General features: G+C 48.2%; 1 protein-coding gene across 1 annotated transcript in view; it reads left to right on the top strand.

The window, feature by feature from the left end:
* Positions 1 to 14,407, top strand: part of LOC139726984 (arylsulfatase B-like) — a 50,386-nt gene that overhangs the window by 25,034 nt on the left and 10,945 nt on the right. The window lies entirely within an intron of this gene.

The following is a 14,407-nucleotide window of genomic DNA, read 5'->3' as shown; positions in this document are numbered from 1 at the left end:
TTGTCTGCAAGGGCGGAAAAAAGCCACAGTTTCTCTCATGAAAGATTTCAAAGGATAGGATTGCAAAATCTTTGCGAACTTTGGTCCTCTGTTGACACTGGCAGCCAAACTTCTTGATATTTAAGTGTCAGTCACTGTGCACGAAAAGGAAGAAAGCACACCATCTGATAGCTGGTGTTTGTGATGTAACAAGAGACCCATTCAACACAGGGACTGCACATATTGGAGGCACCACCCTCGAACAGATGGTGGACTAGTCACATTACAAACTTTACAAAGTTTGAGTTGCCGGTATTCAGACTGCTAAAAGATCTAGAAGATTGGCTGGGGTCCGAGAAATGTCCTGTTTTGTTTCGCCAGAAGTTTGCAGTTATACTGGCAAAACTTTGAGATCTTTGGGAGCTTGATCTGCCCCTGGATCCGCCATGAATTGACTAGCTTGGAACTACTGTCATTAATGTACTAACTCATAGTATTAGCTTAGCTCTTCTGGTTCTAGAGAAGAAGAATTTTAAAATCCCTATTTTTTTTTGGGGGGGGGGGGGTTGAGGCCCCCTGGATGGGACTAGGTGCCCATTTTAACAAACTGAGATCCTAACTCCCTAGGGATGGTACCTGCCAAGTTTGGTGAAAATCAATCATGTTTTCAAGTAGAAAATGTACAATTTCATCCCCAATTTGATCTCCCCCTGCTCCCAAGGGGGCACCCCTGGATCTGCTATGAACAAACTTGAAATTACAGTCACTAATGTACTAATTCATAGTATTAACTTTCAAGAGAAGATTTTTAAAGATTCCTTAATTTTGGGAGGTTTGGCCGCTTGGGGCCCTCCTGGTGGGACATAGTGCCCATTTGAACAAATCAAGATCCTATCCCCTTAGGGATGCTACCTGCCAAGTTTGGTGAAAATTGGTCATGGGGATCTCAAGAAGAAAATGAAAATGTACAATTAAGGCCCCATTAGAACTCCTCCCCACCTCCCTCCCCTGGGTCCCAAAGGGGGCACCCCTGAAGTTGCCATGAACAAACTTGAATCTACAGTCATCAATGTACTAACTTCTAGCATTAACTTAGCTCTATCACTTCTGGTTCTGGAGAAGAAGGCTTTTAAAGATTCATTGATGGGGGGGGGGGCTTGTTGGGCCCCCTGGGGCCCCATGGGTGGGGGCATTGTGCCCATTTTAACAAATTGAAATCTAGCCCTCCAGGGATGCTACCTGCCAAGTTTGATGAAAATCCATCATGAAGTTTTCAAGAAAAAGATCAAAATGTACAATTTTGAGTCCCCATTTGGACCTCCCCACCCCTACCCCCGCCCAAGGGGGGCAGGGGGCACCCCTGGATCTGCCATGAACAAACTTGAAACTACAGTCATTGACTAACACATCTTAGCTGTACCACTTTTGGTTCTAGAGAAGATTTATAAGATTCCTTAATTTGGGGGGTTGGGCCCTTCTGGGGGCCCTCTGGGTGGGGCATGGTGCCCATTTTAAGAAATCGAGATCATAACTATCTAAGGATGCTACCTGACAAATTTGGTGAATGTGAATGAAAAGAAGATGAAAATGTAAAAAGTTGTTTAGATACTTGAACACTTCTGAAGTTGCATTAAGTCCACAATATTACTGACAGACAACCCATAACATTTTAGGGAGTACCACAGAGCATGGAAAAGGTGAAGCCCAACTGGCCTTTGTAGGGCACTGCGACATTACCTTGTAGACCCACTACTTGCCACCTGAGCCTGACTTCCACAAGCTGCCCTCTGTGTGGCCCATAATATACTGGTAGGCAGCTCTTACACAAGGTTCTTTCCCCAAGAGAGCTGCAGAGGTCCACACAGACCTGGCTTCAGTCCATACACAAGCGCCTTTCTGCAGTCATACTAGAGGGTTCTTGGCAGAACCCTCTAGTCTTCTGTCCATTCTATTCCACCCCTTGGCACAAGCTGCATCTTGAAGGGCAGTGAAGGATTATGGCTGACTGTCGTGACATCCCTAGAGAACTTTGTAAGATGCTGTTAGGTTCTGCATGGATAACATGTCTCAGAATTGCCCTCTGTGCTCACGCTTTGGAAGCAGCAGGAGAAAAGCTTTGTCCATTAAGGTTGGTTACATCAGGTAGGTGCTTGCTGGAGTCTTTCCCAGTCTGACTTCCTAGACAGACATTCAAAAAAGAGAATAAAGAAAGGTTTATTATGCAGTTTCATTGTGGTTGTAGACCATGATTTTTTTATCTATACCTCTATCATGAAGTGTTGCTAGAGGCATAATGATATCTTCATTCAATCCAACTTTTAGCCTGTCTCTTGAAGTATGCTATGCTAATTGGCTATGCCAATAATCCTGAGAGCTTGCGGCCCGAAGAGTCAACACACATTTTCAAGTCACTTGCAGTTACAACTCTGCTAATGCCATTCTCAGTAACCTGATGTTTCCTTTTGGATCACTTATGACAGTTACCCCACTCCTACCACCGACTCAAACTCCAGACCCATGTGATTTACCCCCTCACAAAACCAGATCAATTAAACACCAGCAACACTCATTCCCCTTCTTCACTGCAAGCTTGGCCAATTCCACTTTGTCATCCATCAATGACCACCCACTAGCAGCACTTGGCTCTGTTTCACGGGCTGACCCGGAACCCCCACGCTGGCTCTGCCTTCTTGGTGAGAATGCGGAAGCCCTTCTGCTCTACTACCTCAGCAAGTTTTATGCTGTTGAGACAAACGCGATGGAACAAACTGCATGCTACTCTACTGAGATGCTGGCCTTCAGAGGTCTTCCTGGCCTGCATCTTGTTTGCTTTTCAAACAGACCATCTACAAAAAAAATTCTTCGTTCCTGAACGGCTTGCCCTCAAGGTACTTGTGTTTGGGGACCATATCGCTGGTGGAAAACCCCCCTTGAGCTTCTTGCCTCCGGGGACAGCGACTCTGAGGAGCAGGAGGAGTGTTGCCCATGGCGCCACGATAGGAGTATAAGCCGACCAAGGGGTTTGATAGCCGTGGGGAGCCGCCCCGAGCGCACTCGCTCAAGAGAGCCACCCCCATCCCGTCTGCTCGCAGCACTGACCAGCTAGTCGTCCTTGCTGCTAGAGCGGCATCCAGCCTTGGCTCTGTCTGCTCTCCCCCCGGCCTGGTCGGGCTGTCAGTGGGGTTTGAGAGCAGGGGAGTGCCAGCTGCAGGTTTGTCCCAGCCAACCACCCCCAAGGCCTCCTCCAGTGCCCTCCTACCCAGCCCGTGCCTTGTTGCCCACGAGTCGAGGCTGGTGGCGAGTGCTCGTGCCTCCCGTGGGCTGGTAGCTACCTCCGCAGGAGCCCTCCCCGCCCCACCTGGCCAGGCGGCGCCGATTGAGGCCCCCAGATGGGGTTGGGAGCTATCTGAGGCTTCCTCCACCGGCACTCCGCCGGCTGGACAGCCTCAGAGATTGCTCCTGGTGACTCTTAAGAGGAAGAAGTCTAAGAAGTGGCCTGCATCGGCCTCATCAGCTTCTCCTGCCAAAAAGAAAATGGGCAAGAAGAAGAGTAAAGCAGGCAAAACCCAGCCTAGTGAGGCAGAGCTCTTGATGAAGAGCCGTTTTGCTGAGAGCTGCAGCTGGGCGTTTCCCAGCCAGCTGGTCAGCACGCTAGCTGCCGCTGCCGCTCCCCCCATGCCCGTGGATACTGCGCCATCGCTTGACAAGCCGCCTCCCGCCACCAGGCGGGTGTAAGCCGTGCCCCGTCGATGCTTGGTGCTCCACCAGGGGAAGAAATATTCCCTGTGCAGGCGGATGGCCACCTGGTGCCTTTGCTTGACCACCCGGCTGTCGCCAGCAGTGGCCTAGCTCTGGCAGTAGGCACCCCTGCTACTGATGGGTTTACTCCACCACTGTCTCAGCTCCCCCACCAGTCCCCGGGCCTGGCGACCCGAGCCCCAGTGGGCTACGGAGCACTGTCTGCGGAGGCCTCTCCCAACACTTGTGCCAGCCCAGCCCGTGTCCCTCCTCTCCGAGCTGTATGGGTCTCTTACAGCATCCAAGTCCGACCCCTCCCCATCCAAATGGAACTCATCGAGACTGAGGCCCCGCCTGGGTTGAGACATCTCAGTGAGGAGGCGGAGGCTTTACTTTTTCAATATCTCAAAGAATTTTCATGGTTCGCCAGGACCCGGTGGGGCAGCAGCCCCTGGAATCCTGGCTGTTCCAGGGGGGATCGGGAGTGCAACCTGGTATCCCCTAATGGTGAATTTTAAGGATGAGTACAGAAGTATTGCCTGTGAGCCGTCTCCCAGGGGGTCCTCCCGGCATGCGGCGAACGTTTACTTTCCAGCCCGGGGACATGGCCCACTACCTTTCACCCGACACCCTCTCCCCAGAGCTCCTGGCTCTTGGGGATTATGTGGACAGGGTTCATCCCCTCTGTGATTGTGCCTTCCTTGAAAAGGATAGGTGGTGGACTCACATGGTGGTCCTGACAAGATCTACCATGCACCTGGCTGCCTACGCCGGAGTGCTGACCAACCTTTCAGTTCAGGGGGATGATCTACATGTCTCCATGTCTCCCCCGAGGACTGCCAGCTGTTGGACTCCCTTCTGATGTCCATTTCAGAACATCTGTGGAAGTAGTCCACGCGTGCCGCACTCTTCACCACCCGCCCTTGCCGGGACCTAGCCCTCGAGGTCCTTGGTTTCCCGGCGAGGTAGAGGGCACAGCTCAGGGATGGGATGCCATTTGAGGGGCTGTCCCTCTTTTCTGGCCAGTTTGCTCCCTGTATCAAGGACAAGCTAACCCAATGCCAGCAGGCACATGAGCTAGTGGGTCAGCTGCAATCAGTTGAGACTCGGCCCGCCCGTCCCCGGGGATCGCCCTGACCGCCTCAGGCGTCGGCTCCTCGGCGTGTGATGGTGACCATGCCTTCCCCACAGGCAGCCCACCGGCCCAGCCGCGGGCACCGTAGCCACAGGGGTTGTGGCAAGCAGCATGGGTCTACCCACTGGCCGTCAAGGGCCACGGAGGCTTTCGACTCCTTCCCTGAGTGCTCCACGGGCGCCCCATAGGGGTGGGCAGCCACCTTCAGGTCTTCCAGCCGGCCTGGGCGGCCACAATGGATGATGCCTTCATTTCTGTTGTCGGCAGTGGCTTCTCCATCGAGCTGGCCACTCATGCCTGGAGGCATCGTCTGTCTCGCATGCCTCCGCCCATGCGTCGAGGCATGGCGGCAGAGATCGCTGCCTTGCGAAGGGGGCAGTGGAACGGACCCACGATCACCCGCGGCTCTCCCTTTCCCCCACCCTTCTTGTCCCCACGTGCTTGGGGAATGTCTGATTGATTCTCAACCTTAAGAAAATCAACTGGTACATCAATACATATCACTTCACGTGGAGATCTTGACATCTATACTCCGTGCCTCAAGCCAGGTGACTGGAGAGTATAGCTGTAAAGGATGCCTATCTTCACGTCCCCATAATCCCAGCCTCCAGAGATGGGGGAGACGTGTATTGCTCCTGCACCCTACCTTTTGACCTAAAGCCCGTGTCACACCTGTTTACCAGGTTTGTATTGTGAGTGGTGGCCTTCCTCTGGCAGCAAGGCCTGCGGGTTTTTTGCTACCTGGATGTCTGGCTGCTTGCAGCCAGCTCCCAGGCCCTGCTCCCAGGCCCTGCTGGCCAGCTGCCATATCCTCTTAGAACAGTGCAAACTCTGAGGTTTCTCATAAACTGGGAGAAGTTGGAACTTGTGCCAATACAGTACCCAACCTTCCTGGGTGTGGTGATCGATATCCATTGGCAGCTGGCGTGCCCCAGTCTGGCTCGGGTGGCTACAATCATGGGGGCCGCCTCAGGCGGCGGCAGATGCCAGCCAGGACCTGGCTTCAGTTCTTAGGGTACCTGGCGAGCCTGGTTGATGTGCTACCGGACTGCTGGCTGCACATGCAACTGTTACAGTTCCACCTTCTCAGGCATGGGAGCCCCTGGCCCTGGCCACCTGCCTGCTCCCCGGGCGGTGGTGCTGCCCAGAGTTCTTGAACAGGGGTAATTCTCTGCAGCCCCCGCAGCCCACAATCACAGTGACCACCAATGCCTCCTACATGGGATGGGGCAGGCACTGTCAGGGCCTGCATGCTTATGGGGACTGGTGCTGCTCGGCCACCCTCTCTCATATCAATGTGCTGGTGTTCCAGGCTGTTGCCTTATTCCTCTGCCATTTTCTGCCACTGATCCTCGGCTTGGCTGTGTTGATACGCACAGACAATATCACTGTAGCAGCATATGTCAACAAGCAGGGAGGCACACACTCCATGTGCCTGAATGCTCTAGCTGCGGAGCTGTTAAGTCGGGACAACCTGATAGCAGACTTTCTGTCCTGGGGCCGGGTTCTCCCTTCGGAGTGGACGCTGCACAGGTCATGCAACTGCTGGTGTGTCAGCTTTCCCCACTAAATGTGGACCTGATTGCCTCAGAGCTGAACATGCAGCTGCCGATGTACTGCACGAGGGTGCAGGACCCGGCGGACTGGCGGATAGATGCCTTCTTCCAGTGAAAGGACTTTGGGACATTGCGTTTCCATTGTTCACTCTCATTCTCTGCATTCTGTGGAAGGTGAGGCAGGACTAAGGGACTGTCCTCATAGTCCCTTGGGGGCCAAAGAGGATGTGGTTCCTCCAGCTGACAGGCGTACTGGTGGGGAACCCGAGGCACCTCCCTGGTCACCTGGAGCTGATCTCCTAGCCAGTGTCGAGGGCCTTGCACCCCATGTTGGCCACCCTCCACCTGATTGCTTGGCCATTGTCAGGGAATCTGGAGCTCAGGCGGGCCTTTCAGAGGGGGCTGCGACTTTCATCACTCGCAGCCAATGGGAGTCCAACCAGGAATCATATATTTCCCATTTGGCTGGATACTTTAGCTAGTGTGAGTCACACAGGGTGGATCCCCATTTTGCACCTCTGAGGGATGTTGCAGACTTTCTGATTTCCCTTTTTGATTAAGGTTTGTTGTCCATGCTGGGTTCGTGGACGGGGCCAGTGTCTCAACTGCCCCCTCCCAGACAGGCCTGGTCCGCGCTTTCTTTCTGGAGCGCCCCCCCCCCCCCAACTCGGAGATTGCTCCTGCCATGGGGCATCCCTCAGGTGCTGGAGGCCCTTGCTAGGGCGCCTTTTAAGCCTCTCGCTGAGGCCTCTCCTAGAAATGTGACCGTTACGATGGTCTTCCTCTTGGTAATTGCCTCTGGTCAGTGCCACAGTTCCCTGCATGCACTGTCGGCGGTGCCGGGGAATGTGCATTGGGAACGTGCAGGGGTACGCCTCATTTCCAACCCATCCTATGTGGCAAAGAATCAGACAGCTACCTCCCAGCCAGTTGAGATTTATATTCAACCAATGTCTACCCACTCATTGGTAGTGGAGGATAAGGTCTTGTGTCCAGTGCATGCACTCAAGTACTATTGGGCACGCACTAAGGACCATCACTCTGGTGATAAGTGGATCGTTGCCGCCAACCGAGCCTTGCCCGGATGCCCTCTCGCCTGGCGTGTCACCCCGTGCACACGATGCCGGGGGATTAGTGCATCTTGGGCTCTGTTCAACAGCATGTCCAATGAGGAGATTTAGAAGGCAGCTTACTGGCACTCCCCGAACTCCTTCATCTCCTTTTATCTCTAGGACATCCCTGCCACAGTGCCCTTGTTCTCTCAGGCAGCTCTGCTGTTGGCAGCTCAGTCCTGCTAATACACTGCCCTTTTGCAGCCAAGCCTCCCGCTTAGTCCATATCAGTCTAGCATACTGTAACAAATATGTGGTCGGACATACTGATAATAGATCATGAGGATCAGGCGTGATCCTCTTATCTACAAGGTACATACAACCACCTATCTGTGTCCTCCTTCCTGCCCCTTGCCTTGCAGCATGACATGTCTGTGTGTCCTGTTGCGGGTTATTTCTTGGTGCGTGGAACTGGAATAAGTGTCATGGTGGGTGACAGGTTACGTGTGTACGACCCGGGGGACACAGGCGGTGTATAGTAGGCCATTTGTGTCAAAGTTTTAGTTCGGTCTGTGGGCAATTATAGGAAATGATAGAATACTGTAACAGGTGGTCGTATGTGCCTCGTAGATAAGAGGATCATGCCTGATTCTCATGACCAGCAGTCATGAGACCTTTTAGGCTTCTCCACTGGCAGAAATACCATCACAGGGTTCTGCCCTTTGGCCTCAAGTTCTCACCCCAACTGTTCATGCACCCACCGACATGCATTATTTGGTACATCAGGCAGCAAGGCCCTCAAGTTTACTGCTTTCTTGATAACTTGCTAATGGTTGCAGCATTGCCAGACCACGTGTGCTTCCTGCAGGCGGTACAACCGTTGGGGTGAATTTTTAATTAGGAAAAGGTGGAACTCACCCCCATTCAATGTTCGATATTCTTGGGTGTTGCTATAGATATCCCCCAGGAATGAGCATGCCCAACTCCTGGCACATAGAGTTGATTGTAAAGTGGTACAATCAGACAGTGGCTACACTTTCTCTGTTACCTGGCCATCCTAGTCAACATGCTTTTGGGACTGCAGGCTGCTGATGCATCTGCTCCAGCTACATGTCCTGCCCTACTATACCCCTCACTGCAACCCCCTTCACATGCCTATTGCTGTTATCCCCCCATGCATGGGCCCTGTTGAGAACATGGAGTGCTTGTTCCTTTCACAGGGCAAACCTACCTGCACAGTGAACACATGTGTCACTGTAACCATGGATAACTAAATGCAGGGATGGGGGGGGGGCACTGCTGCAGGCACACACCATGCACATCGCCATTGAATAGCTGGCGGTCCCGCTGGCCCTCTGGCATTTCCAACAGTATGTCCACTATCACACTGTGTTTGTGTGGCAGCATTTATCAACAAGCTGGGGGAGGGAGCATGAGCTCAATACAGCTGAATGCTCTAGCTGCTCAGCCTTAGGCATGGTGTTGCTCTGCGATGCCACATCTGAGGCCTCCTTTATCCTGGGTGAGGACAACCCAGTTGCCGACTTCTGACCTTGAGGGTGACATCTCCCCTCAGAGTGGACTTGTCACATTACTGTAGTCCAGCTCTTAATAACAGCACTCATCAGTGCTGTAGGACAAAATCTGGTGTCTGGTATGTACCCTCAAGTGATTTCTGTCTCAGAAAGGAACTGTTTGCCCCTGCTTCCAGGGAAATGGTTTCTGCTTCGCTTGTAGCCACCAAGGGCTGATGGCAAACGTTTCAAAGTCTATCCCACGTGCTGATGACACTTGAAGTATTAGCGCCTCATGGAGTATCTGTCAAAGAGATCCAGGCTGCAGCCTACTTGAGCGTGGCCAACACCTGCATATCATTTTACCTAAAGGGTGTACCAGCCACTGAGGCCTCCTTCCAGTGCGTAGCCCTTGCAGTCATGTCTACACTAGACTAGACCTCTAGACTAGAGGATGAATTAAAGCCTTACAATCATGGTGAGTGGTTTGTGCGGCACGGAGATGAACGCAACATGCTGCCTTCCCCATTCTGTACCAAATGTAGTGACATTGAATGAGAATAGTGCTGGCTCAATGGGTCAGCGAACAATACCTGTAGACTACAAGTCTTCTGACCCAAAATGGCTGCCCGAGCCATGAGAGCTTCCAAATGTGTGCATGCGCATGAGAGGAAAAGCCAAAAGAGCCATGTGTCTTTTGGCCTCTCTCCAATCACCGCAGCTCGCGGTCACAATGTTTGTGTATGATGCTTACACACATCCACGCGTGTCTCAGTGGCAGCATTGTCCCACACGTTCATGGATTTAGCACCGAGTCTGGCATTGAGCAATTGCATGCACAAACTTCGGTCATTCGGGAGATTACAAAATATTGCACCATTTGGGGTGATGATCGTCCAACTTTAAGGGATAACACTTGCACATCAGGGAGTGCATGATACGGGGACACGGCAGGTGCACATGGTGAGTGGCTGTTTTTATGCCTCCACAACGAAGTGTCGCCAGAGGCATAATGTTTTGGGTTGTCTGTCCTGTCCGTCCATTTTTCTGTCCGACCGTCTGTTATGAATTTTGTGGACAGCATAACTAAAAAAAACCTTTTTGGGTATCCTAATGAGATGCATATATGTGACCGTGCACCACAAAACGAACAAAAAGTTGCACCCCTTGATTTTACATGAGGAGTCAAAAAAGGTGAATCGGGTCAACTAGGTCAATATCTAGTTTTTGTCCCCGCCGAACGAGTTCGAGCAGAGGACTATGAAACGGGCTCCGTACGTGTGTGTGTCCGTATGTCTGTCCGTCTGTCCGTGTGTAATCAAAATCTTCAATTTGCTACTTCTCTGTCATTTATGAGCCAATTTTGATTCTGTTTGCTTTATATGATAGCACTACATGGGAGCTTTGAAACTGCTACACAGAATTTCAGTTGTGACCTTGACCTTTGACCTATATTGTACATTTTGCTACAAAATGCTACTCCGCCATTTCTGACCCGATTTTGATTCTGTTTGCTTTATGTGATGGCACTAGGTGAGGGCTTCAAAACTTTTACACAGAATTTTGACCTTTGACTTCTGTGACCTTTGACCTTGATTTTTGACCTATATTGTACATTTTGCTACAAAATGCTACTCCTTCGCCATTTCTAACCTGATTTCGATTCCGTTTGCTTTATGTGATGGCACTAGATGAGGGCTTCAAAACTTCTACACAGAATTTCAGTTGTGACCTTTTACCTTGACCTTTGACCTATATTGTACATTTTGCTACAGAATGCTACTCCTCCGCCATTTTATAGCCCGATTTCGATTCTGTTTGTTTTATGTGATGGCACTAGGTGAGGGCTTCAAAACTTGTACACAGAATTTTGACCTTTGACCTTGATTTTTGACCTACATTTTATTGTACATTGGTTACAAAATGCTACTCCTTCGCCATTTCTAATCCAATTTCGATTCCGTTTGCTTTATGTGATGGCACTAGGTGAGGGCTTCAAAACTCCTACACAGAATTTGACCTTTGACTTCTTTCACCTTTGACCTTGATTTTTTACCTATATTGTACATTTTGCTACAAAATGCTACTTCTGGCGGGGACATATATTACGCACCATGTAATTTCTACTTTTCCTTGTTCATATTTTCTAAAGGAACTACCCTTCTACATTATTCTTAAGTGTGGGATCATAAAATGAATTGGAAAGTGCATTTTCAGCAGTTTTTCTACAACTTTTTTGTAGAGAGATGAGGTATGTCTGAGAGGCCCCTTTTCAATTCTTTAATAACAACCCTTTGCACACTCTTCCCTTTCAAGTCTGATATCTTTTGAAGGGACACAGCTACTGCTTTGAAAGTTGGCATTAATGATGGTCAAAATGTGTCAATAGAGCATGCTCAATTTCAACCTAATCTGATAATCCCTTCATTGTTGTTGCCCCAATGGTCTACATCCTGTTTTTTATGCCTCCGCCACGAAGTGGTGCTGGAGGCATTATGTTTTCGGGTTGTCCGTCCGTCCTTCTGTCCGTCCTTCCGTCCGTCCTTCCGTCCATAATGAATTTTGTGGACAAGGTCACTATCAAAACCTTTTGAGGTATCCTAATGAAACTTGGCATGTATGTGTATTAGGGGGTGAAGTTGTGCCTATCAACTTTTGGGCACACATGCTCAAGGTCAAAGGTCAAAAGGTCAAGGTCAAATACATAAAATTTCACTATTTCCATCATATCTATGCAATGCCTGAAGATATTTTCTTGAAACTTAGTGTAAACATGTATTACCCAATTAAGATTCTCTGGTGTAAGTTTGGGTCATGAGGTCAAAGGTCAAAAGGTCAAGTATAAATATTAAAACTTCACCTTTTTTCTCTGTACCTTGGAAATTGTTCAAGGTCTCTTCATGGAACATAGTATATATACATGCACTGACTGGCAGTGATTATCTAGAGAATTTAGGGTTCATGGGGGTCAAAGGTCAGGGGTGAAAGGTCAAGGGCAACACTTCAAAATTTTACTAAATATTTTCCTCATGTTTATGCAATGCCAGCAGGATTTTTTTTTTTTTTTACACTAGGTATATGTATGTTTAACCTAATAGAGATTCTCTGGAAAGTTTTTTTTTCTTTTGTTTATGCCTCAAAGGTCAAAAGGTCAAAGATCAAGTGAAAGTGCTGAACTAAGTTTTTCCTCCATATCTCGGAAGTGGCTCAAGTTATCTCGAAACGTACTACATATTCATGCATCTCCTGCCTGACAGTGATTATCTTATGAATTTTAGGGTCAAAGGCCAGATGAAAATGGTAACAATTTACAATTCAATACAGAAATTGCACTTTTTCTCCATACCTTGAAAATTACTCAATGCATAAACGTAGGAATGGGTCAAAGTCAAGTTAAAGTCCGTAAATCCCAAATACATGCTCTCCTATTCATCCAATTAAACCTAAGTCAAGGAAGGTGAGCATTCAACACATTTGTGACAAACTTGTCATTTCAACATTTTGCCAATTTGTGAAAATGTAATCACACATTGTCCACTATGTACTATTTAGACCTATTAGGAGAATCATGCATTATGGCGGAGGCATACCAGTCGCCATAGCAACATTTCTGGTTGTCCCATTAATCGCACAGCTAGCACGGTTTGGTAAAGATTATGCGCTTGAATAGACAGATAGACCCTATACTTCAGAGCCTCTTATCTCAGTTGACACTTTTCCAAAATGCATGCTTTCTTTCCAGTATTTACATAGGTTAGGAGAGTCCAATTTAATTGAACTGTACATCATTTTAAAGCATAGAGTCTGCTCTTAACTAAAAATCCATGTCTGGCGACCCCCGCTCGAACGAGTTCGAGCAGGGGACTATGAAACGGGCTCCGTACGTGTGTGTGTCCGTGTGTGTGTGTGATCAAAATGTTCAATTTGCTACTTCTCTGTCATTTATGAGCCAATTTTGATTCTGTTTGCTTTATATGATAGCACTAATGGGAGCTTTGAAACTTCTACACAGAATTTCAGTTGTGACCTTTGACCTTGACCTTTGACCTATATTGTACATTTTGCTACAAAATGCTACTCCCTCGTCATTTCTAACCTGATTTCGATTCCATTTATGTGATGGCACTAGGTGAGGGCTTCAAAACTTCTACACAGACTTTTGACCTTTGACTTCTTACCTTGATTTTTGACCTATATTGTACATTTTGCTACAAAATGCTACTCCTTCGCCATTTCTAACCTGATTTCGATTCCGTTTGCTTTATGTGATGGCACTAGGTGAGGGCTTCAAAAATTCTACACAGAATTTTGACCTTTGACTTCTTTGACCTTTGACCTTGATTTTTGACCTTATTGTACATTGGCTACAAAATGCTACTCCTTCGCCATTTCTCACCCGATTTCGATTGCTTTATGTGATGGCACTAGGTGAGGGCTTCAATAACAAAGTACTACTTAAATAATATGTATATCTTTAGCTGCCACAAGCTCATTGATGCCAGTCCAAAGATTTAAACTTCCGGCGGGGATTATATTATGCGCCGCATAATTTCTACTTTTCCTTACAAGTTTGTTTTGTGATGCAGGGTCACATATGTACTGTATGTGTGGAGGAGTTTGTGCCTATCAATTTTTGGGCACACATGCTCAAGACCAAATGGGTCAAACATCAAGATTAAAATGTGTGAAATTTCACCATTTTCCCCATATCTATTGCTATGCCTGAAGGTATTTCCTTGAAAGTTAGTGTAAACAGGTATTACCCAAGAAAAAATCTGTAGAGAAAGTTTTGGAATGTGAGGTCAAAGGTCAAAGTTCATGTAAAAGTGCTAAAATTGCACTTGTTTCTCCATATTTGAGAAATGGCCCACAGTATCATCATGGATCTTTAGAACATGTGCATGTACTGCCTGACAATGATTCTCTTTGGTATTTTGGGGTCACAGGGTCAATGATCAAGGATCAAAAGGTCAAGATGAACTCTGTAAGATTCACTATTTCCCTCATCTATGCAATCCCTTGAGGTTTTTTCTTGAAACTCAGTGTTTACATGTATTGCCAAATAGAAATTCTCTAAGAAAATTTTTGGCTGAAAGTCAAAAGTTTCAAAGTTTAAAGGTCAAGTTGAAAGGCTACATGTACATTTCACTTCTTCATCGATATCTCTGAAGTGGTTCAAGATATCATCATGAAATGTACATATCTATGCATTAACTGCCCATCAGTGATTCCCTATGTAATTTAAGGGTTAAAAACAAGTTTAAAATGCTTCAGTTTTACTAATTATGCCCCCGCACAAAAGGTGCCAGAGGCATTACAATGTATGTTTTCGGGTTGTCCGTACGTCCCCAATTGTATTATTGAGTGAATTCTTACCAAACTTGGTCCAGGTATAAAGTATGATGGGGCAATTACTTGATTTTGGGTAATATC

This window comes from Diadema antillarum, unplaced genomic scaffold (assembly GCF_040938485.1).
Source record: "Diadema antillarum isolate AM-2024a unplaced genomic scaffold, OU_Dant_1.0 seq00000108_RagTag, whole genome shotgun sequence".
NCBI classification, from domain to species: domain Eukaryota; kingdom Metazoa; phylum Echinodermata; class Echinoidea; order Diadematoida; family Diadematidae; genus Diadema; species Diadema antillarum.
Note: the sequence above shows the minus strand (reverse complement) of the source record. Positions and strands in the feature narration are given on the sequence as shown.